Source organism: Lissotriton helveticus, chromosome 1_1 (assembly GCF_964261635.1).
Source record: "Lissotriton helveticus chromosome 1_1, aLisHel1.1, whole genome shotgun sequence".
In the NCBI taxonomy this organism is placed as follows: Eukaryota; Metazoa; Chordata; class Amphibia; order Caudata; family Salamandridae; genus Lissotriton; species Lissotriton helveticus.
The window spans coordinates 396,204,459-396,227,383 of record NC_136057.1 but is presented as its reverse complement, the minus strand read 5'-3'; positions in this window follow the sequence as shown (position 1 = coordinate 396,227,383).

The window sequence follows — 22,925 nt, the reverse complement described above, 5'->3', positions numbered from 1 at the left end:
TTCACTTCCTGATGATGAAGTTGTATCTGAGAAAGTCAAGAATTTTCGACGTGATCGCCCCTGGTTATCCTGCAAAAACCGTCGTGAGTCAGAATGCGTGTAGAAATCCTTATTGAGATACGGGTAAATGGATTCTAATGAAAAGTTCTTTTTATCCAGCTCAAATTTGTTTTTTTTTTGAGTGACTGTAAAATCCTTGAATTCCAGGATTTCCTTATCAATTTTTTCCAGAAGTGTTTTGGAATCCGTGATTAGTTGATTCGGCTCAATTTCTCTTTGTAAAGTTGCTATTTCCTCCAATTCTTTCATTGATGTCCTATGTGCAGTTTCGATAGTTAGGACCATGAGGTCCCTGCTACACTTCGTTTCGATCCCACTGAATCCCTTTTTGTACACCGGGTCATCAGTGAACACGACCGGTATGTTACGGATGACCAGTCCTGCTGGGATGGTACCTGACCGAAGGTGCTGAAGTAAAAAGTGACCGTGCAGGTCTGTCCGAATTTGTTTCTTACGTAGACGAGTTAGTTTATCAGACTCATTCTGAGTGTTGGCAGTAAGGCTTAGAGCTGCAGAGGCAAATACTGGAGGGTCCCTAATCAAATTCTGTATGTGTTCCTCACTAAAAGCAAGTGTATCTCTTTCAGCCATAACATAAAAATTACACGTTTAAATAAAACACAAAACAAGTGAGTGAAAAAGATAAGAAAGTGACAGAATGGTGAAATCCGACAGAACGGAGAAGAATCACCTCCTGTGTAACCATACACACCTGCCCCTCCAATGGGCACGTCACAAACCTTTTGCAACAGATACTAATACCCTGCGGTAGACATGCACTAAAAATATTGTGCTAAAAAGTGAAAATTCTACAAAAGAGAATAAATCTCACATGATGCTATATTATGAGCAGGTTGTTTTTGTTTGATTCGAGAACAGCTATTGTGGTTAATTATCTGTTGATAATTGGGTTTCTCAGCATTGGCTTTTGTTTTGTTATATAAAATTTGGTTGGACTCAGCCCTGCTGAGTTAGGAGTCAAGACCCTTGTTTGATTCTTTGACTATTGAGCGGGCGGCTGCTCGCGAGGTCCTGATAGGTAGGGGAATGTCTACCGCAGGGTATTAGTATCTGTTGCAAAAGGTTTGTGACGTGCCCATTGGAGGGGCAGGTGTGTATGGTTACACAGGAGGTGATTCTTCTCCGTTCTGTCGGATTTCACCATTCTGTCACTTTCTTATCTTTTTCACTCACTTGTTTTGTGTTTTATTTAAACGTGTAATTTTTATGTTATGGCTGAAAGAGATACACTTGCTTTTAGTGAGGAACACATACAGAATTTGATTAGGGACCCTCCAGTATTTGCCTCTGCAGCTCTAAGCCTTACTGCCAACACTCAGAACGAGTCTGATAAACTAACTCGTCTACGTAAGAAACAAATTCGGACAGACCTGCACGGTCACTTTTTACTTCAGCACCTTCGGTCAGGTACCATCCCAGCAGGACTGGTCATCCGTAACATACCGGTCATGTTCACTGATGACCCGGTGTACAAAAAGGGATTCAGTGGGATCGAAACGAAGTGTAGCAGGGACCTCATGGTCCTAACTATCGAAACTGCACATAGGACATCAATGAAAGAATTGGAGGAAATAGCAACTTTACAAAGAGAAATTGAGTCGAATCAACTAATCACGGATTCCAAAACACTTCTGGAAAAAATTGATAAGAAATCCTGGAATTCAAGGATTTTACAGTCACTCAAAAAAACAACAAATTTGAGCTGGATAAAAAGAACTTTTCATTAGAATCCATTTACCCGTATCTCAATAAGGATTTCTACACGCATTCTGACTCACGACGGTTTTTGCAGGATAACCAGGGGCGATCACGTCGAAAATTCTTGACTTTCTCAGATACAACTTCATCATCAGGAAGTGAATCAGATAACTCTATTCGACCACCCCAAAATAGAACAGGAAATCGATCGGATCAATACCAACAACAGCCACAAAATCAGCAGCCTTTTTTAGGACGGGGCCAACAAAAAAACAGAGGCCGAGTACGCTACACCCAACCATGGGAAATGAGAACACGTCAGAAATTCTACAAGAATTAGATAACTCGCCAATTTACAATCTTTCAGACAGGACGCTCACAGTAGCAGAAACATCCGTTCTGACTAAAGGACTTAATTTCGTGCCATCCAGACCAACGGATTTCGTCAAAATGAAACTCGAAACATTGGAATTTTGCCGAAAGATTCGCCTAAAAACATTTTTTCAAGATGCAATTGATAACTCTCAAGAGGAAGCGACAGGCCTAAAAAGAAAATCGACCTTTTGTCCGAAAGGACCTAAAATCCCTAAGGAGGTTACAACGTTTGAACGTACTGTTCTATCTGGAATATCCTCGATCGAAAAGAAAAAAACATTTGTGAAGTACAACTTATCTAAAGCCGAGAAAGAAGCGTTGTCAACTGTGAAAAATGATAACACCATTGTAGTCAAGCAGGCGGACAAAGGCGGAGCCGTGGTGATTTGGGATATCACCAAATATAAACAAGAAGTACACCGCCAGCTTGACGACCAGAATTGCTATAGACGCATTGGGAAAGACCCAACATCAGAAATAAAAAATCAATTGTTTGATGTGATTCAAAGAGGTTTTGATCATGGATTCGTTGGACCAAAAGAACTATTGTTCTTACAAAATAAAAATCCTAGAACACCAGTGTTCTACGTGCTTCCTAAATTGCACAAGGATGAAAACAACCCTCCAGGCCGCCCAATAATTTCGGGGTGTGACTCACTCTTTGAACCAATAGCGAAATATATCGATTTCTTTTTGAAACCCTTCATTCAGACAATTCCTGCCCATCTTCAAGATACCACTGCGTTTCTAAATCGAATATCCACCATCCGTTTTGATCATAATAGGCAGCTTCTTGTCACACTGGATGTGGTGTCTTTATACACCCAGATCCCGCAAGAACAAGCACTGGAAACATTGACCGTGTTTCTGGAAAAAAGAGAAAGACCAGTAAGAGTCCCCACTGATTTTATCCTCGACCTTGCTCGCTTTGCACTACAAAAAAACTTTTTCACCTTTGATGCTGAGTTTTTCTACCAGATAAAAGGGGTAGCGATGGGATGCCCCTTTGCTCCGGAGCTAGCTATAATGTTCATGGGACTGTTTGAAGAAAAATTCATATACAACGAGAATCCTTATGGCAACTGCATTTCCAACTACATGCGGTATATAGATGACGTGTTCCTCATTTGGACAGGAGGACACGAAGACTTGAATCAATTTGTTTGTTGGCTAAACTCGAGAACGTGTGACATCAAGTTTTCAGTCACAGCATCCAAGGAATCTATCACTTTCCTGGACGTGAAAATAGATCCAAATGGAGAAGGTCTACACACTACCTTATTTCGGAAGCCCTCAGATAGGAACAAAGCATTGCATTTTAACAGCAACCACCCACGCAGTCTCAAACAAAACCTACCATATGGACAATTCCTAAGGATTCGCCGGAATTGTTCAGACAAGGAAGAGTATTTTAAACATGCTGACCATCTGAGAAATCGTCTCATTCAAAGAGGGTACCCTAAAAAACTATTAAAAAACTCCCTGAAACGAGCCTGGTGGACTCCACGTGAGACTTTACTTGAGAAAAAAACTAAAGAGGACGTAAAAAGGATGGTGTGCGTCACTACTTTTTGCCCAGCTGCAAAGCAACATAAGAAACTTATAATGTCCAATTGGCATTTACTCAAAAACCTCCATGAGGATTTTTCTGCACCTCCGCTCTTCGCATACAAAAAAGAGAAGAGTGTGGCTAACCACGTCATAAGAGCTGCCCTACCTATTGTGAAGGCACCAACACTACAAAGTATGTTTGGGCTTCCCCCCCCAAAAGGGCACCACAAATGTGGAACATGTACGTGTTGCAATGAAACCATAGAAGACTCGGTGTTTACCTTTGAGAATATCTATTGGAAGCACGACGCTTTTACAAATTGCAAAACCAAAAATGTCGTGTATGCGATTATCTGCCCTTGCCCTCTGGTATATATTGGGAAGACAACACAAGAAGTAAGAAATCGAATTACGCAGCATAAATCAAGAATCCACAGAGGAGTTGAAAATGCCCCACTAGTGAATCACTGGTAAAAATGTAAACATGTGAAAAGTGATTTAAAATGGACAGTGCTATCCAAAATCGAAAAAGACCCAAGAGGCGGCGATTTGGACGCAAAATTGTCACAGCGCGAGGCGATGTCAATAATGAAATTCAACACGGCAATCAGGGGGTTAAACGAGATCTCTGAAATTTATAAACCGACTGTCTGATTTGCCTTAACATTGTACTGTCCCCTCAACCAGAATGGACTATAATCCAGTCCGCCGTTTGCATCCACCAATGTTTAAGGACGCAAAGACATTAAACTACAAGTCCCATGAGCACTGGGAACCCACCAGTAAACCAGGAAGTACCGCGCTCAGCAGCGCAACCAGTTCAGGTGAATCACTCGACCAAACCTGAGAGAAGGACGGACGCCTTTTCCCTCCATCGGTATGTACATTCACCAGTCCGATTGATACTCCGTAAGCGTTTTGAGACGCCCAGTATGTTTGAAAAGCCCAGCATGTGAGACGCTTTCCCGTTTGTCTTACAGCCTAGGAACGGCCGCTTTTTGCAAACGAGGACATGCCGGCAAGTAAGAAGCCGCCACAACAGCGGGTAAGCACGACGCCCCTTAGCTAGTACCTCTGGAATGAGTGCTGGTTTACATGAATGTATGATTTAATATAGCGCGTGTCTGCATGTTTTCCTTTCACAGTCCCCGTGAATACTTCTCCTGTGGGATACGAATTTAACCCCGTAGCTGGGACACCTACTCTTCACACGATTGACCGTGATTTACGACATTTATCTGAAGGTAGGGAGCGGCTATGGTTTTTCTGGAGTTGGTCTCTCATCTCCTTCTAGTAAGCAATTCTAAGCAAGCCTCTGTTATTTTTTCAGAACCCATCCGGTCCTGAGGAGAACCCCAACAACAAACAGGGGTTCGAAACGCGTCGACCAGCCCTGTCCCGTATTTGGTTTATTACTGATGTCATAAAACAGTCCTTCAACTTGTTATAAGAGACTCTCTGGTAGAACTGTGAATCACACAGACTTTAGAAACTGACTATCACGAAAGGATTATTTCCATCTACTCGTTACCAATACGTGGACATATTGTTTTTTTGCCATTTGTGTGAATGTTCTTTGTATGATTGAATGGCCAAGTGTGTATGTAATGTATAAAATGTTCTTTGTGATTGATGCTTATGTTTGTATATATTGTATATAAATTCTTTGTACTCCCATGCACTAAAAATATTGTGCTAAAAAGTGAAAATTCTACAAAAGAGAATAAATCTCACATGATGCTATATTATGAGCAGGTTGTTTTTGTTTGATTCGAGAACAGCTATTGTGGTTAATTATCTGTTGATAATTGGGTTTCTCAGCATTGGCTTTTGTTTTGTTATATAAAATTTGGTTGGACTCAGCCCTGCTGAGTTAGGAGTCAAGACCCTTGTTTGATTCTTTGTCTGTATTTTTCTTGGCTGCCATTTAAGACAAACTTAAGACAGACTTAAGACAGACTTAAGACAAAATCCTAACTTCTGTGAATACCAAAAGTAGTAAGTTCATTCTGTGAATTCCAAAAGTAGTAAGTGCATTCTGTGAATACCAAAATAGTAGTAAGTTTAGGATTGAGTCTTAAATTCATTCTGTGAATCGGGCCCATGGTGTATACGTGCCCTTTTTATCCCATTTCAAGAGGTTGACTCCATTGTCTGGATCCTTTAGGGAACAAGAGGGTGTAGGGTCCGGTTAACTTAAATTGAGCTTATTTGCACTCTATAACCGGGCTATGGGGTTCTCATTTGCACTAGCAATCAGCACTTTACGATTTGGAACCAATCAGGTTAACAAAAAGATAAACATGCCCCAGTAAAACACAGGGAAAGTGCATAAAGAGTGATTAGGGCCTGTGGGTGATTTTAGAAACAATAACCCAGACTGCATGATTTATCAGTTAATGCTTTAATTTTTGATAATGATGTCAATATGTTTTGTCTCCTACTCTTTCTTAAATTGATGTATTTTTCTCTAAGTGGAGTTTTATGTAGCACACTTAGCTTTTTTAAACTGTAATGCAATGGTTTGTATTAACTATGCAAATAAACTTCAGTTGACCTGACTATTCCCCTGCATCATCCCTAGTTAGTAAGTTGGTAATGGACTTACAGCCTTGTCCCCCCACTCTTGACCCCGCCACTACAAGACCCTGCCTTAAAACTATTTTCAAAGTTGGGAGCTCAGGCTTTAGCCTTGAACGCATGCTGAAGTAGTGGAAGGTGTCAAAGGCTGAAGAAAGATCTAACAGGATCAGGGCATTGATAATGCTGTTGTCCAGCATTAGTCAGATGTCATCTTAGGCAGCGGTGAAGACCATCTCTGTGCCATTGGCTACCTGGAAGTCGATTGTGCAGGGTCAAGAGGACCAGATCCTTCAAGAACGGTAGAGAGTGGAGCATTAACCTTTTCACAAATTTTGGTCCGAATGGGAAGAAGAGTGATGGGTCACTCTTTCTTGAACTCATTTGATTCGGCAGAAGACTTCTTAATAGCGGTATAACCATCCCTTGTATAAGACTGGCAGGTACACAAACTGTGGCAACAGATCTGTTAAGATTATTTCAGAGAATGGCCACCTCTGTGGCATGGCAGGGATCGGCTGGAGACAGCCTCCTCTACCTCACGATACCACAGAGACTGCCAGCATCACGCCAGTATTTTTGTCGAGTATGTACTCCATGTACAACACAGTTTACCAAGCGGTAATTCTCTGTCACTGTCCTCTAGCTCCTCAAGTAGAATAATAGCACCTTGCAAAATGATATCTTGTTCATCAAGAGACACTTTCTCTGGTGACAAGCTTCTTGCTCATGTGCCCGCTGCCATTCATTTATGGACTGTGCCATGAGCGGAACTAGCACTTCCTTCACTGTTTAGCCAAAGCGGGACAGTTGCTGCTTCGTAAATGGCAAGGCATCCTATTGTAGACCACACCTGACTTCTGAGGGTTCCAAAATCATAGAGTTAACTTTGAATCCCCCTCGACCCCTGTTATCTGTGCGCTATTCTATAGACCCCACCATGTCATGCACACATTCCCACAATTGCTCGGTGACATGATCTCCCATCTGGCTATTAATTATGCCAGAATCCGCATTATCGGTGATTTTAACTATTGGCCCACTGACATACGGGAAAGCGCAGATTCCCTCGAATTTACTGACCTTCTCCTGGGAATAAACTGCACCTAAAATGTTAATGCCGCAACCCACATAAAAGGGCATAGGCTAGACCAAGTTTGGACATTGAACCTGGAAATCTCCAAAATCCTAATCTCTACATACACTTGGTCAGATCACTATTTTATTACATTTATGATCTCATGTATTTTCCACAACAAAAACCCAATGACTAGAATATTGTGGCAAGAAACTGGAAACGTGCCAATATTGAGGAATTTTGCTCCCTTACCACTACATCCCCTGCCATACACAAGTCTCTCCATACTCAAGAATTAACCATCAAGTCTTGGCTGGAATCCGCCAGTGACAAGATTGCCCCATATAAAAAAAAAAAAAAAAATCGGCACCCCCCCGAGGCCCAACGTTGGTTCTCCAATGACCTAAAACTGAAGAAATTCGCTCTAAGGCAAGCTGAGTATCGCTGGAGACGGGATTATTCTCCAGATAAAAAAGGTTGCTATGTAAAAGTTCTCAAAGAGTATAAAAATGCCATCCTTCAGGCTAAGGCGGAATATTTCTCCACTAAAATTTTAAACTCAGCAAACAAGTCCAAGGAGATCTTTTCCATAGTCAATGAACTCGCTAAACCAGACCGAGTTATGCCCAAACCAGTTCCCTCACAATCTTTATGTTCTTAACCACTATTTTATTGAGAAAATCGCTTTCATCAAAGCCAGTATTTCCCCTCCAATACCCATTTCGGCCCCTTTAGCTTCATGTAAAAACTCATCTTCACTTGAACAAATCCCTCTCATCTCAAAGGAACACTTCATGGTCCTTCTTGGGAAAGTTGGGGCTGGCTCCCCCACAGCAGACTGTTGCCCCCCCTCACATTCTACATGAAGCCTTCTTGAAATGCTCAGACCCGCCTCTCACATTTCTCAACAATTCCCTTAAACTTGGCATTGTCCCCAACTCTTTCAAAAGTGCTGAAATTGTACCGATACTGAAAAAGCCCAACTCTGATTCCCTGGTTCTCAGTAATCACCACCCTATGTCACTGCTACCCTACTTAGGGAAATTCTTGGAAGCTCATGTCATGAATTATATTTGCTCTTTCATTGAACTTTCCCACTTTCTGCACCCGCACCAAGCAGGGTTCCGACCAGCCCTCTGAACTGAATCAGTTATACTTGAGGTAATGGACGAGCTCAGAAGGGGGGCTGACAGCAAACTCACCTAGGCCTTGGTATTGCTTGATCTTTCGGCTGCCTTCGACACGGTCGATCATACTCTCCTGATCGGCCGTCAGCAGCGCCGGAATCCAGGGCCTGCCGCTAAACTGGGTTTCTTCCTTCCTTAGCAACCGATCTTAAGCAGTCAGTTTGGCTAACTTTTCATCCCCAAAAATTAAACTGACCTGCTGGGTACCGCAGGGGTCCTCCTTGTTACGTATCCTCTTTAATTTATATCCATTACCCCTGATCCGTCTACTACGTGAAAGAAAGGTCGACACCATCAATTAAGCTTACGACATGCAGCTGGTGTTTGACATCAACCGTTCTCCTTCCTCAGTGTCCATTTTCCAGTCTACTATGTGTTTCATTAGTGATTGGATGAATGCCAACCAACTGAAACTCAACCCCGATAAAACCGAGTTAATTTTGACTGGGGCCCTCTCAACCCTTGGAGCCCTAGCTTTTCGCCTCCTCTCCTGGGTAAGCTGCCACTCCCAGTCGGCTCGATCAAACGTCTGGGAAGTCTGGGAATTATAATCAGCAGTGACCTGTCCATGAAAGCCCAGATTAGCTCAGTGGTATCTGCCTTTTTTTTCATCTGCGCATAATCCGAAAAATCTGAGGATTCCTGACGAATAACGCTCTGACCTTGGTTGTGCTAGCCTTGGTAATCTCACGTTTTGACTATGCTAACTCGCTATATGTTGGTATACCAGCTTACCAACTACATTGCCTGCAGCTGGTGCAGAACCACGCTGCAAGACTAATTGCCCGTCAGCCCAGCAGACATCACGTTAAACCCCTGCTGAAGAGCCTATATTGGCTCCCAGTGGCCAGACGTTGTGCCTTCAAATTGGGCTGCGCCATCTTCAAAGCCCTTGCTGGGAATGGCCCTGCTTTCATTTCTTCTATGATCAATGCTACATCCCTTCCCGAAATCTGTACTCCTCCAACCTCAACCTACTGTACAACCCCCCTTTCAAACGCTAATAGCACGGAGGGCTCAGATTTGCGGAATAGCACGGAGGGCTCATATTTGCGGTCCTGGCCCCACAATTCTGGAACTCGCTCCCTCTGGCAGTGAGAACAGCGTCCCCCTATGCCCAATTCAGAAAAAAGCTCAAGACCTGGCTCTTCTCCCAAGCATACCAGTGAGGTGATTGCCCACTTAACACTGCGTCCTTTCTGCCCTCAGTGAGAGCCAACTGCCCGGACCCCTGGGGTGCTGCCGTGGGAGCCTTGCTGCTACCGACGGAGATCCTGTTTGCTGCCGCCCTGGGAGTTGAAGCTCGTGCCTTAGGAGCCCTGCTGTCGAAGGTGAGACTGTCTTGTCTCCGCAACGTGCCTGAACACCCGGGACACCTGGGATGCTTTGGTTCGATCCACACACAGCTGTGTGCGCTGTAGGAGACCTATATAAACAGTGAGGAACAGCGGAATCACCATGGTGCTTTTCTCGTGCACCGGCAATGGCATTTAATGCGCGGGACGCCTGGGATGCTGTGTCCATTTCTCCTGCCGCCTGCCAAAATCGGAATCTCCGCAGTGCCTCCTCGCGAGCCGGCAATTGGATTTAATGCTCGCTACCCCTGAGGTGCTGTGGTCCGATTCACCCGCGGCCTGTGGCGCTGCAGAATCAACGTGAGGAGTGGTCTAGCCCAGTGGAGTCACCGCAGTGCAGCTTTACGGGCCGGCCTGAGCGGGGGGAGGCAGACTGCAATCGGTCTTTTCCCTCTCCTCCCGGGGGGAACAACAATAGTGCAGCCTCCATAGGTGATGTTTTGAAGCATTGTTTCGGGGTCTCGCTGTCTTAGTGGGCTCTTGCTTATTCAGCGACCTGAGAGACTATGGAACGTCCTGCCGCAGCATCACATGAACTGCGGAGGATGATCCCACCGGTATCCAGAGAAGTGGCGAGACGCTCATGGGGCAGATGCCTGACTCCATCATGGCGGCTGTCTGGTCCACGAACTAGCCGTTTTCGAGCAGGTAACGGCTGCAGCGATTTGAAAGAGGCGCATGGAGGCATACTGAGCGGGTCGATCAAGTTGATGTTGATGGAGGCATCTGGGAGCACCGGAGGTGGGTCTCCTTGGCATCTGCTTGCCTGACCTCAACATGGCCGCCGTACCACGTACATGAATAGAATGCACAGACACACTGAAACCGAAAAGACCCATTTTGTTTGTTTATTTTCTGGAAACTATGTTTTAAATCCTGTTTGTCCTCCTACTGAGGATACTGGTGAGGGATGCCCCATTTGCCATATCTGCCCTGCAATAAATGGACAGAGAAATGAACTAGCTACTTGCTCTGCAATACATGCAAGATAAATGAGCTTGTTCCGCCCTTAACTTACATATTGGCCATCTTGGAGTGATCCTCTGCTTTCACAACATTTATCCTTCTACCAGTCCAACAATCCTAAATCAAGTTAACTGTGATTAAGCCTCCTTCTTGCTACATGCCCATAACTTGATCAGGGTACTACTCCCAGTTCAGCTACATATAGGCATGTGTGACAGAGAGAATTTATTTCTTATTTTTTGTTGAACTGTTCCTCTGAATCACTATTTTAACATAACTTGCGTGCATTTCGTTGGCCCTTTAATTTGTATACTGTTACTCTCTAGTCTGTGACAGTTTAATACTCTTTAGTGTGCCCTCCTCCACCCTGCCTTAGTGGCTCCACAAGATGGTGTCCTGAAGTCAATATGGTCAAAACAACCTCGCCAATCACTATCTACCATCTCAACTGAGGATAATCTACCTCCCCAGCCTGCTGCTTGATTGCTGACCACCTCTCGACATTTCTACCATTCAATCATGCACCCGCCTAACCCCACCCGAAACTCGAATCTCGTGCGTTACGGACCCATCTCCTGGTCCATTAACTACCCTAACAAAATTACCAGTAATGCAAAGAAGAACTTCAAACACAGTACCCTAAAACAACACCCGGAAACACTGATTGTAGATAACTACCACTCAGCATCCAACGGCAGCACGAAAACTAACTTCATTTTTTACACTAATCGCCCGACTAAATGGAAAAACACCTTCTCTCTGCACCTCCAAGTCGCAAAAGTCAGTAATTATTCCCTATGGTGGAAAAATCTCCACTACCATATCTCCGACCTTCAAAGGGGACCTCATCATTTCCATCTACAGAACTGGAACTATTCTCATAGAGGCCACCGACCCACACCTCACCACTTTTGACCACCACTTCCCCACACTTCTCTCCTCGTTAACTCAATTGAGCCATCAACCCTATCTCCCCTATCCCCATCACCCTCACTAATAATGAGGAACTGATCTAATCTCCCTGCTCTTAAGAACCTCTCTTCAACCATTGGACATCCACCATCACTCACTACAATCACACTACCCCTATCATTACTCTCCACCGCCATACACCCACCAATATCTCATCAACTGACCACACCAGGAGCAACAAACTCACAACTAACAATCCCCTCAAGGCCGATCTTGACAGCTTGGTCACTAACTTTAGCCCTCCTGCGACTGAAATCCCCACAGACACTCCCCTCTCTACCCCTGATAATCTAAACCCTCCCTCACAATCTTCGCCTACCACCTACACAGTCCCTGTTCCCCCGATCCCGACTCCCCCAGTCTAATGTAATTTCCAATCCAGTGGTCTCTCTCCCCACTCCTACCTCTGCACACTCCCCTTCCACTGTTGCACTCCCACATACACAGCCTGACTCTACCGCTAATCTCTCTGAAATGCCCCAGAACTCTGACGCCCTGTCTAGAATTTCTCTCCCTCCTCACCTGGACACCAGTCTTCTTCTCCTCCTCTGACCTCCTCTAATGGGAACATTACTAATCCGGCTCCCTTCGTCCAACCTCTCCCCTCCCCTAATCCCAGGGACCCCACAGGCCCTCCCCTCTCTACCCCTGATACACTGAACCCTCCCTCACAATCTTCCCCTACCACCTACACAGACCCTGTTACCCCGACCCTTACTTCCCACTTACCTAATGTAATTTCCAATCCAGTGGTCTCTCTTCCCCCTTTTTACACTGCACACTCCCCTTCCGCTGTCGCACTCCCAAATACACAGCCTGCCTCCACTGCTAATCTCTCTGACAATGCCCAGAACTCTGATGTCCTTCCTAGAATTTCTCTCCCTCCTCACTTGGACACTAGTCCCACTTCCCTTCCTCTTAACTCCTCGAATGGGAACATTACAAATCCGGCTCCCTGCGTACAACATCTCCCCTCTCCTAATCCCAGGGACTCCATTCTATCCCTGACCCCTATTCAATCTCCCTCCATAGACCCAAGTCATTCTCGACCCCTGCCTAAAACCTTAAACTTTTTCAGCTCAATAGCACAGCAACTGAACAGAATGGAGATGAAAATTAACTCCTTTGTTGCTGGTTTCCTTCACTTACAACAAGACCTCCTCAACAGGACCAAGCCACCGTGCTCCCTCCCCCTGGGGAGTTTTGCGCCTACCCCACTCAATACACCTCCCATGGCCCCACAGAGCAACCCTCGACCCCCCAGTCCATCAGCAAGTCAGGCACTTAGACCCAACTGGGATAGCCAGGACTTTCGGTACCGAAACCAGATGAGATCAATGACTCTTACCTCGCTTCGAACCAGAAGTCTGTTCCTTTCCACATCCCTGGTATTATCGGCACTAACAGAATCCCTAATACCATCCTCTCGCCTAGACCTCCTGCTCAATACTCCTCTATCCACCTAACTCCCCCATCATCGAGGCTCCCCGTCCTCTCTCTTGCATGCTCCTAAACTGCAGATCAGCAGTACAACACGCCACTGACATTGCTGAAGCTCTACTCGCTGAAGAAATTGACATCGCTTTCCTCACAGAATCCTGGCTCAATGTCCATTCCACCCCCATTCTTGACATTCTCACCCCTCCAGGGTACAACATCATCAGACAAGACAGGCCGATCAAAACTGGGGGGGGACTAGCCATCTAGCCATCCACACCATCTACCATCCGCCTGGAGAACGTACCCTTTTCCCCGAAGAACTAACAGACCTAATAACACAGTTCTCTTTGACAGACACCAAAGACGTGTTCCTGGGTGACCTCAATATCCACTGGAACGACCCAGAAGACTCCACTGTCCTGAACCTATCCAACCTACTGAAAATAGATAACCTCAAACAACTCTGCAATAAACCAACTCACATCAAAGGTGCAACACTAGATGCAATCATTACCAACAACGAACTGGTCACTCTGAGAGCAATTTCTCCCATTGACTGGTCCGTCCACCACCTCATTCTGTTCAGGATTGACACACTTGTCAACCACCAACCTATTTGTGATGTCAAACCAAAACTCTTGACCAGAAACATCAAAAAAGTCCCATTATCCAAACTTGTATCCATGATTCATCCCCATCTCCAACTCCATCCCTCATCAATGGCACACTGATGACCTCATTACACACATTAACTCAAAATGACAGAGGTTTTAGACCAAGTTGCTCCACTCAAACTCAAACAACCGAGGCGAACCAAATCTAAACCCTGGTTTAATGTGGAGCTGAATGATGAAAGGCGTCAACTCAGACAAACGAAAAGGTCTTGGAGACTAAATCCCTCGACCTTACACCTAACGCAACTTAGATCTGCTCGGCGGGTATATAAAAACACATTTTCAGTGAAAAGGCGTCTTTTTTTCCGCAGCCAACTAGATCTGGTGAAAAACAGACCGATAGAAGAACTCTTCAGCATTGTCAAAAGCCAAACTAACTGCACTACCTCTCAAGAAATCGAAGTCACCAATGAGCGATGTGAAGAAATTGCCACCTTCTTCACTAATAAAGTCGATAAAATTGATCAATCCTTCATACAAACCGCTAACCCACATTCCCTCTTAACCTGCCCCCTTCAACCACCCTTGACCACGCAGAAAGAGTTCTGATTAAGGACAATCAGTCCTGCCTCCAGCTAAAAAACAATGCGCATTGGTCCGACTTTAGGCTAATGTCGGAAAACGAGGTCTTCAATATAATTTCTAATCTAAAACCTTCCTCCCACACCATGGACCCCCTCCCTTCTACAATTATAAAATAACTCAACCACACCATTTCCACTTTCTGGACAAAAATCATCAACACCTCTCTCACCTCAGGCTGTGTCCCAGACTCCCTTCAACTAGGACAAATCACACCCATTTTCAAGAAACCTGGGACCGACCCTAATGATCTTAACAACCTCAGACCTATCTCGAACCTCCCATTCCTTGCAAAAACATTGGAGAAATGTGTTCTCCACCAACTCAATAAACACATTGATGAGTTCAACCTCCTCGACGCCTTTCAATCTGGATTCAGGAAAGGCTTTAGCACGGAAACAGCTATACTCAAAGTCTCCGACGACATTCAAAAGACCTTAGATAATGGTGATGCCTACCTACTCATCCTTATTGACCTGTCTGAGGCATTCCACACATTAAATCATCCAGCTCTTCTAGAGACCTTGTCGAAGCGCTCCAGCATTAATGGTACAGTACTAAAATGGTTCACCTCCTTCCTCCAACACCACTCACAACAAATTAAAATCAACTCCTGTCTCTCAAAGCCAACAAAAGTCACACTTGGGGTTCCACAAGGCTCGATCCTCTCGCTGTCCCTCTTCAATCTCTTCATGGAGCCCCTCACAATCATCTTGAAAAAAGCTGGAGTGAATTACCACCTTTACGCGGATGACACCCAAATCTATTTCAAAATCAAGTCTCCCAGTGACATCCAACACCTCAATACCTCTCTAACCGAGATCCAAACTTGGTTCAACGTTAACCACTTAAAGCTCAACCCAGATAAAACGGAACTAATCCTATTCTCTCCAAAAAGCAACCATCGTCCTATCCAAGAGTGGCTCAAGAATCTGGTTGCCCTAAACTGCCCCCTCGTCCTATCCGACTCAGTTAAGTCTCTAGGCATCATCCTGGACAAGAACTTATCAATGGAGGCCCACATCAAAAACTCTGCAAGAAGTGCTCTTTTCTCTCTAAAACACCTCATGAAATTTAAACTGTTTCTTCCCCATGATGACCTCAAGACAGTAGTCCAATCCCCAGTTCTCTCTAAAATCGACTACAGGAATGCTATCCTTACAGGGACTCCAAAAGCTCACCTAGCCCCTCTAAGGGCAGTGCTGAACATGGCCGCTCGACTTGTATCTGGAGTAAAAAGATTTGAATAATTCACTCCAGCTCTTAACTCCCTCAATTGACTTCCCATGGAATGGAGATGTATTTACAAGCTGGCCTGCATCACACACAAAACCCTCCACTCTCCGGCCCCCAACTACCTGAACAACAAACTGGTAAGAGCAGGTCAATCCAGAACACTGAGAAGCTCCAACTCACTCCTTCTTATTCTACCGAAAATTAAAAAGCAAACCACCAAATACCGATCATTTTCTGGCAACGCTCCCAGGATATGGAAGCTCTCCCTGGGGTCCTCAGATGCAACCCCTCCTTCTCCTGTTTCAAAAGGGACCTGAAACTCCATCTCCTTAACAAATACTTTCCTGACCAACGTCAACTAACCTAGACTTCAATATCTGAGTTGACTCCCATTCAATGATAGTTGGTGAACTGACTATGCTAATCACCTTTTCCTTTTTATTGTTCTCTCCACCTCCGTTGCACTGTTATTTATTTTTCATGCTGTATTCTTTATCCTTGGTTTGCTTACTTACTGTCAGCCTTCTATGTAATGTAATGTCCTTCTGTTTTTCACAGTGTGTATGTAAAGCGCTCTGATACCTACGGGTCAAGCTAGCGCTATATTAAACTTTTAAAATAAAATAAAAGGAGCCCAAAACTTTGCATAGTCCTGTCGCCACAACTCTGCTGCTAACTCATTCACCATCCCTTTTGTTTCTTTCTGCTTATTATCACATTCTGCCATTACTATTAGGTTACTATTAGATTGTTTAGTGCAGGGCCAGACTGGAAAACTGGAAAAGCAGCATTGGAAACATTATCTGACCAGGCCCTGTAGTACTTTTTCCACTCTCACCTACTCCCCCTGCCCCATTCATCCACATTATGCGTTCTGTTTACTCTGCATTCTATCTGCCCTTGATCAGTGACCACACCGTGCACAGCTGCAGGCTCAGTTCATGGCCATGCCTTACAGCTAAATATTATGCCAGTTGTCGCACATGTTGCTATCCAGGGCTCCTATCCACGGCTGTCAAACACAGGCTCCGTGTGGACTGTCCCCATGTGTTGCTTGCGGTGATGGACACTTTCTTTTGATAGATGAAACCTGCAGCAGTGGACTCAGCTACGCGACTTTGGGGACAGCTGCTACAAGGCCTTGCGCACTTCAGCTACTTATACCACACCCTTCTTGTCAATCAACCAAAGATCCAATTTCAGGGCAGATTGTCATGGGGCAAATTCAACTTCATTCAGGGTCTTCCTTTTCTTGTGTTCATTGACTATCATGCATACCGGTGGTTTCTCTATGGTCACTCATGGATCACAGCGGTTTGACCGCGGTTTTATCCTGAGTTGGCTCTCTTCAGCGGTCTCAGGCGCCATGTTGCTTTGCCTGACCTGTGACCACATTGTGCAGATTTTGTTCTGTGCGGAGAAAAGGCCAGGTAGTTCAGTTAACAGACCATAAGAATATCCTGGGTTGTGCTCTTTACATGTATTAACGTTATTAAATTGCCTTCGTGCCGTAAATCACTTGGGTTTAATATAAATGTACCATGCACCTCAGCACCGAGGCTCACCACGTGACAGATAATGTTTTATGATGCGCCAAACTGCGGGATTTGCTGGGCGGTTCCATAGGCCAGTACTTTGACAGTGCAGTATACATAATTCTAAAATGAATGATGGAGAAAATCATTAAAATCCTTTTTACTCGATGTTGAAATCTAATAAAATGCACGTTAAACTGGCTCGTGGGCAGGAGATCTGTCGAGAGGGAGATTTAGCTGCAAAAGGCCTCAGGAAAGACAGTAGACACCAGCCCCACTCCACACCTTCTGCAATAGCTCATTTTAATGAAATGCCTGTCAAACCTGATATCTTTTGTTTAAAGGGACAGCGTCTCTTCTTCCACCATAACCCCTTCCCTGCGCCTTTCTTTGTCTGAATTTTAGTTAATATCAGAAAGTGTGAAGAATGCGCCACGGCAGGAAGGACAGGAAACCAGGAATCAGAAACACAGATCTGAGGTCTCCAGCCACCCTCTTCAACAAGATATTAGTTGCTAAGATTTATGAAAAGCCCATTATTGTGCAACAGATAGGACAAAATAGGTGAAAATGTAAGATGTTTTTTTTTAAACCACATATTTAAATTCACGAGTTATATTTAAATGAACTCCCTATAACTTGTGCACTCACCCGGGGTGTAACGCAGGCCCCTGCAGCCCCTGTAGTTGAGGAGTGTGCCCACCTCTCCAGGGGCCCCCAACCATTCATAGGGGGCCCATTCTGCCCAAGTTCAATAAATATCTGTGAGATATGGGTGACTCTGGTGCCCCTCATCACTTTCTGCATGGGAGCCGCATTATTTCGCTTTAAGCCAATAGAACTCGCCCTGTACAGCTTATGACTCCACATGTGACCTCCCAAGTTACATCACTCATGACATGTTCTAGGATATTACTGATAACATCACTGATGACATCATTAATGACATCACTGTGAATGGTGAATCGCAAGTTATAGTCACTTCATTTAGCTTTAACTGGTGAATGTCCGTTTTTTTGTTGTTTAAAGTCTTATGTTTTAACCAGCGGAGGAGCCTCTCTCCACTTACTCAAAGCCAGCAGATGAAAAATAAAACAATATTTCATGATCGTTTTATTTTTCACCTGTGGCAGAGCCAGCGTGTGTAGGGAGGGGTGGGGCAGGTCCATGGGAGGGAGGAGTGGAGTGCACTTCTAAGTGTGCATGTCTGTATGGCCGGACATCTTAGGCCAGTCAAACAGAAATGCGCCGTTAGGTTTATCCAACCCAGCTGTATTGCAGAGCCAGGTTGGAGAAACAGCACAGACTCCCTGTGCCTTAGCGAGCGTTAAACCAGCCCTCTCAGGCCAATAGCATGAGAGCAGTGCAGGGATTGCACATGGAGTCTCTGCTGGTGTCCCAGTGTCTGCAGGGCCCAGGAAGAAGAGGAAAACTGAGGATCGAGGTGGACAGCAGCTTCAGGTCTTTTTAAAAATGTATTATTACCCCCCACACACTCCCTCTTCCGCGCACCCCATGTTCCCATCGCCCACCCCACCACTTCTTGCTTGTGTTGGCCACCACTGGTTTTAACTTACATTTTCACCTAGTTACTCCCCAAGTTTTAGGTGGAGAACAATTCCTGTACATGGAACAGTCCACCAACACTTGAAATCTGCTCATCTCAAATGTCTGTTTTTGTAGCAGAGTTTTTAAGCATAGGATTAGCAGAGTGACATCCACGCCAAACCTAAGAACGACAACATGTCTTGCCATTTTCACAGCAACATTTTTAAGCATAGAAGCTTAAAACATTACATCTTTAAGCTGTAATACTGTGACTGGAATAGTAAAATTATTTTGTAATTTTTCAGCTCAAAGTGGTACCTGCTAATTCTATACCTAAAAAACTTTCCTGTACAAAAGTTAGGAATATCTGGATCATCTTTTTAAAAAAATCTGATTGACTGAGGGAGATTGTCCAAAGGAGGCTTTTGAGTACTGCAGGACCAGGGCCAGTCCAGTGCTGGTGATATGATTGATGGCCCACAACTCTTCACAACATTCTCTGACAGCCATTTCAGGACCCTGGGAACTTGTTCCCCGAGTCCTGAAATATTGTTGTAGTGAAATTCATAAGGGGGCATGGTGGGCACCCTCTGAACCCCAGGGCCATGTGGACCCTCTTTCTATTACAAATATTTTTTTGTATATATTTTGAGTGGTGGATACTGCAGTACAAAACAGCTGGTAGAGCGGCAACCAGCAGAGCCCCGGTGGTACCACAAATACTTTTTTTTTTTACACTAATAGTGTGCGTTATCCTACTCTATGAGGAAAGTGGATAATTCTCCATTTTAGTTACTCCAGAAATGTTATGCTGCAAAATCACCACAGATGCCTGTGCCCATTTCCCTGTCCTATGTAGTGCAGCTTACTTGATACAGAGGAACAGAAGGAAATATCTATCAAAGAAGAAGTTACTTTTTTTAATTAAGAGGAAGTACCCTTGTCTGGTGGAGAGTCAACTCTTTGTCTGTTGTTTCGTCCTCTTCTTAATACAAAGATTAGTTTAGTCATGGATTACTGTTTAAAGAAATTTGAAGAACAAACACATCATGGAAAATGTCTACACACAGGAGCTCTGTAGACATTACCTCATATCCTTACACGCAGCTGTAGTGTAGGAGATGCACTGGGTATCCAACCAATGAGGTAGCACTTACTAATCAACCAATAGAAAAAAATCCTTTTGGGTGGGCATGTGATGCCAGACTGTGGACTCTTCTTGGATAAATATACAGCCAGGTTTCCATCCAGACACAGATGCTCGATTCACAAAATGAAACCTCAACGGGAAGCACTTACAAAGATTAACGCAGCAGGTGTCTCGACTGAAGCTTCCTAAATGTTAGTGTTCTCTCTACATTTCCACACAGAAAAACGACATGAAATTCTTGATTTAGGTAAATGTTTGCATTGTGGCAGCACAGAGGCATTGGCACAGCAACAGACCGGAAAGGGAGAGGGCACAGGTAGGGTCAGCAATGTAGGCAATTGGCCGCAAAGGACAGTGGAAGCATAACAGACCAGGAAGGGGTAGGGAACTGCGAATGGAGAACAGGGGCATTCAGAGGCAGTAACAGAGAACAGTGGCAGCACAATGTACCACAGAGGCAGAGACACACATTGGGAATGGTGGTGGTAGGCAGGGGCAGCACAGGGAAGTAGCATGAACAAAAGGATAGGGAGGGGGCAGGGGCACGTGACATGGAGAACGTGGAGAGCAGGGGCACCCATGTTGGGCTTTTGCCGCACCTGGGCAGTGGCATCACAACGCACACACAGGTGCAGCAACAGAAGGCATTAGCAGCAAAGGATTAGTGACAGCAATTGGGTCAAGGAGGGTAGGGCCCGAGAGACGCACAAAAAGTGGGAGCGGGGGGAGGGTAGGCTGGGGCAATAACAGAGGGCGGTTTCTGTATAGCAGATGGGGGCAGTGGCAGGCACAAGGTGAACGGAGGGTAAGGGGCAGGGGCAGCAAAACGGACCAGGACGGAGGGAGTAGGGGCATGCACACAATGAGGAGGAGGGGGAGGGGCAGAAATGGAAGGAAGTGGCAGCACGAGGGGCAAGGGATGGAGGGGATAGGGGCGCTCTTGGAAGGGGCAAGGGCAGGCACACTGAGAAAAGGGGGTAAGGGTGGAGATTGGCAGGTGCAGCAGTGGAGGTCAGTGACAGCACAACAGGCCCGGGGGGGGGGGGGGAGAGGTCCAGGGGCATGCACATGGAGAACGAAAGGCGGAGGGGGGAAAAGGTAGCAACAGAATGCAGTGGCATAGGAGGCAGGGTGCTGGGATACACACACAGAAAACTGGGGCAAAAGGGGACAGAAGCCACCACCTCTACTCGGACCTTCAAAACTGACCTCAAATCTCTTCTCTTCCAAAGACACTTCCAGAATTAATACACCCCCTCTCATCTCCCTCAAGGAAGTTCTTTCATTATTGTAAATTTGTAATCTATGCCTGTACAATCCTCATCCTATTGTGTTTTGTGTGTTTTTGAGTGACTGCCATCTATTATTTTATTTTACCTGTCCTTGTTTCTCGTTTGTTTCTGCAACGCGTAACTTTGTAATTTTCTCCTCATGTAAAGCACTTGGCTCCATTTTGTGAAGCGCTCTGGCACCTTTGGGTAAGGTCCGCGCTATATAAAACTGCATTAAATAAATGAATAAATAAGGGGCAGCAACAGAGGGCAATGGCAGCAGAGAATGCTGCGAATGGTGAAGGGGGGGAAGTGCATCACAGAGGCAGTGGCAGGACAATGGTCCAGGGAGAGAGCGAAGGAGGGTGGGACAGGGGCCTGCACACATAGAAAAGAGAGCAGGGTAGAGAAGGTGGGGAAAGGTAAATGGATGCAGAAAATGAGATGGGAAGGAGGGCAACAGCAGCAAGTGAAGGCAGTGGCAGCATCAGGGCAGTGGCAGCACGACGCACCAGGGAGGGAAGAAGCGGGGCACACACATAGAGAACGTGAGGCAGGGGTAGCAATGGAGAGCAGTGGCAGCACAGAGGCAGTGGCAGGCGAAGGAGAACACACAGACAGAGAACGGAGTGTGGAGGGCAGGAGAGAGATAGGCTGGGGCAGTGGCAGCAAGGTGACCATGCAGGGCAGGCCTGTAGGGCAGCAAGCTGGCCAAGGAAGATAGGAGGAAGGGGACAGGGGCATGCAGACAGAAATTGAAGAACAGGTGGGATACGGGCAGGGACAGCAAGCTGACCACAGAGGGCAGATGGCCGTGGCCTGGCCACATGCAAGGGGGGGGGGCATGTGGGCCCTGAGCAAAGGGAGAGTTGGCCGTGCTCAGTGGAGGTGTTGGCTGAATAGGATTTTTTTTAAAATACCTTATAGTAAGGTATGGTAATAAAAACTTCTTTTACATTAAATAAAGAAAATCACTTCAAAAACAAAGTTTAAAGTGATGTTGTAGTTAGGTATGGTAATAGGACAGCAGTGGCTCCCCCGCAATGGCAGAGGAGTGTCACCCCACTGCCTGGCTCAGAGCCAGCAAATGAAAAATAAAACGATGTTCTAGTATCGTTTTATTTTTCATTTGCCGGCTCTGAGCCAGCGTTGTAAGGAGGGGCGGGTCCGCGGCATGGGAGCAGGCTGGCCAAAACACACATGTGCACTTAGGTTTCTCCAGCCCGGCTGCATTGAACAGCCGGGCAGGAGTAATCTCACAGACTCCCTGGTTTGAGCGGAGCGTCTTTCCAGCCCGCTCAGGACAATCCCTACCTGCTCTCATGAGAGCAGCACAGGGATTGGATAGGAGTCTGTCCCAGGGGCTGCTGGGACCAGGAAGAGGACAGGAGGTGCGACGCAACACGGGAGGCGACAGGCGGCTTCAGGTAAAATTTCTTTTTTTAATATATTATTGCAAACATCCCCCTCCATCTATGTGACCCCCCACGCTCACTTCACCCGCCCCGCCACCCTTTGTTTGTGGTGGCCGCCACTGTAATAAAATCTTAGCTTACTTTTTAAAAATCTTAGAAATTCACTGAAAAAAACAAAAGGTTAAAGTAGCGTTCTTGTTAGGTGTTGAAAGAAGGTAAAAACAAATGTTT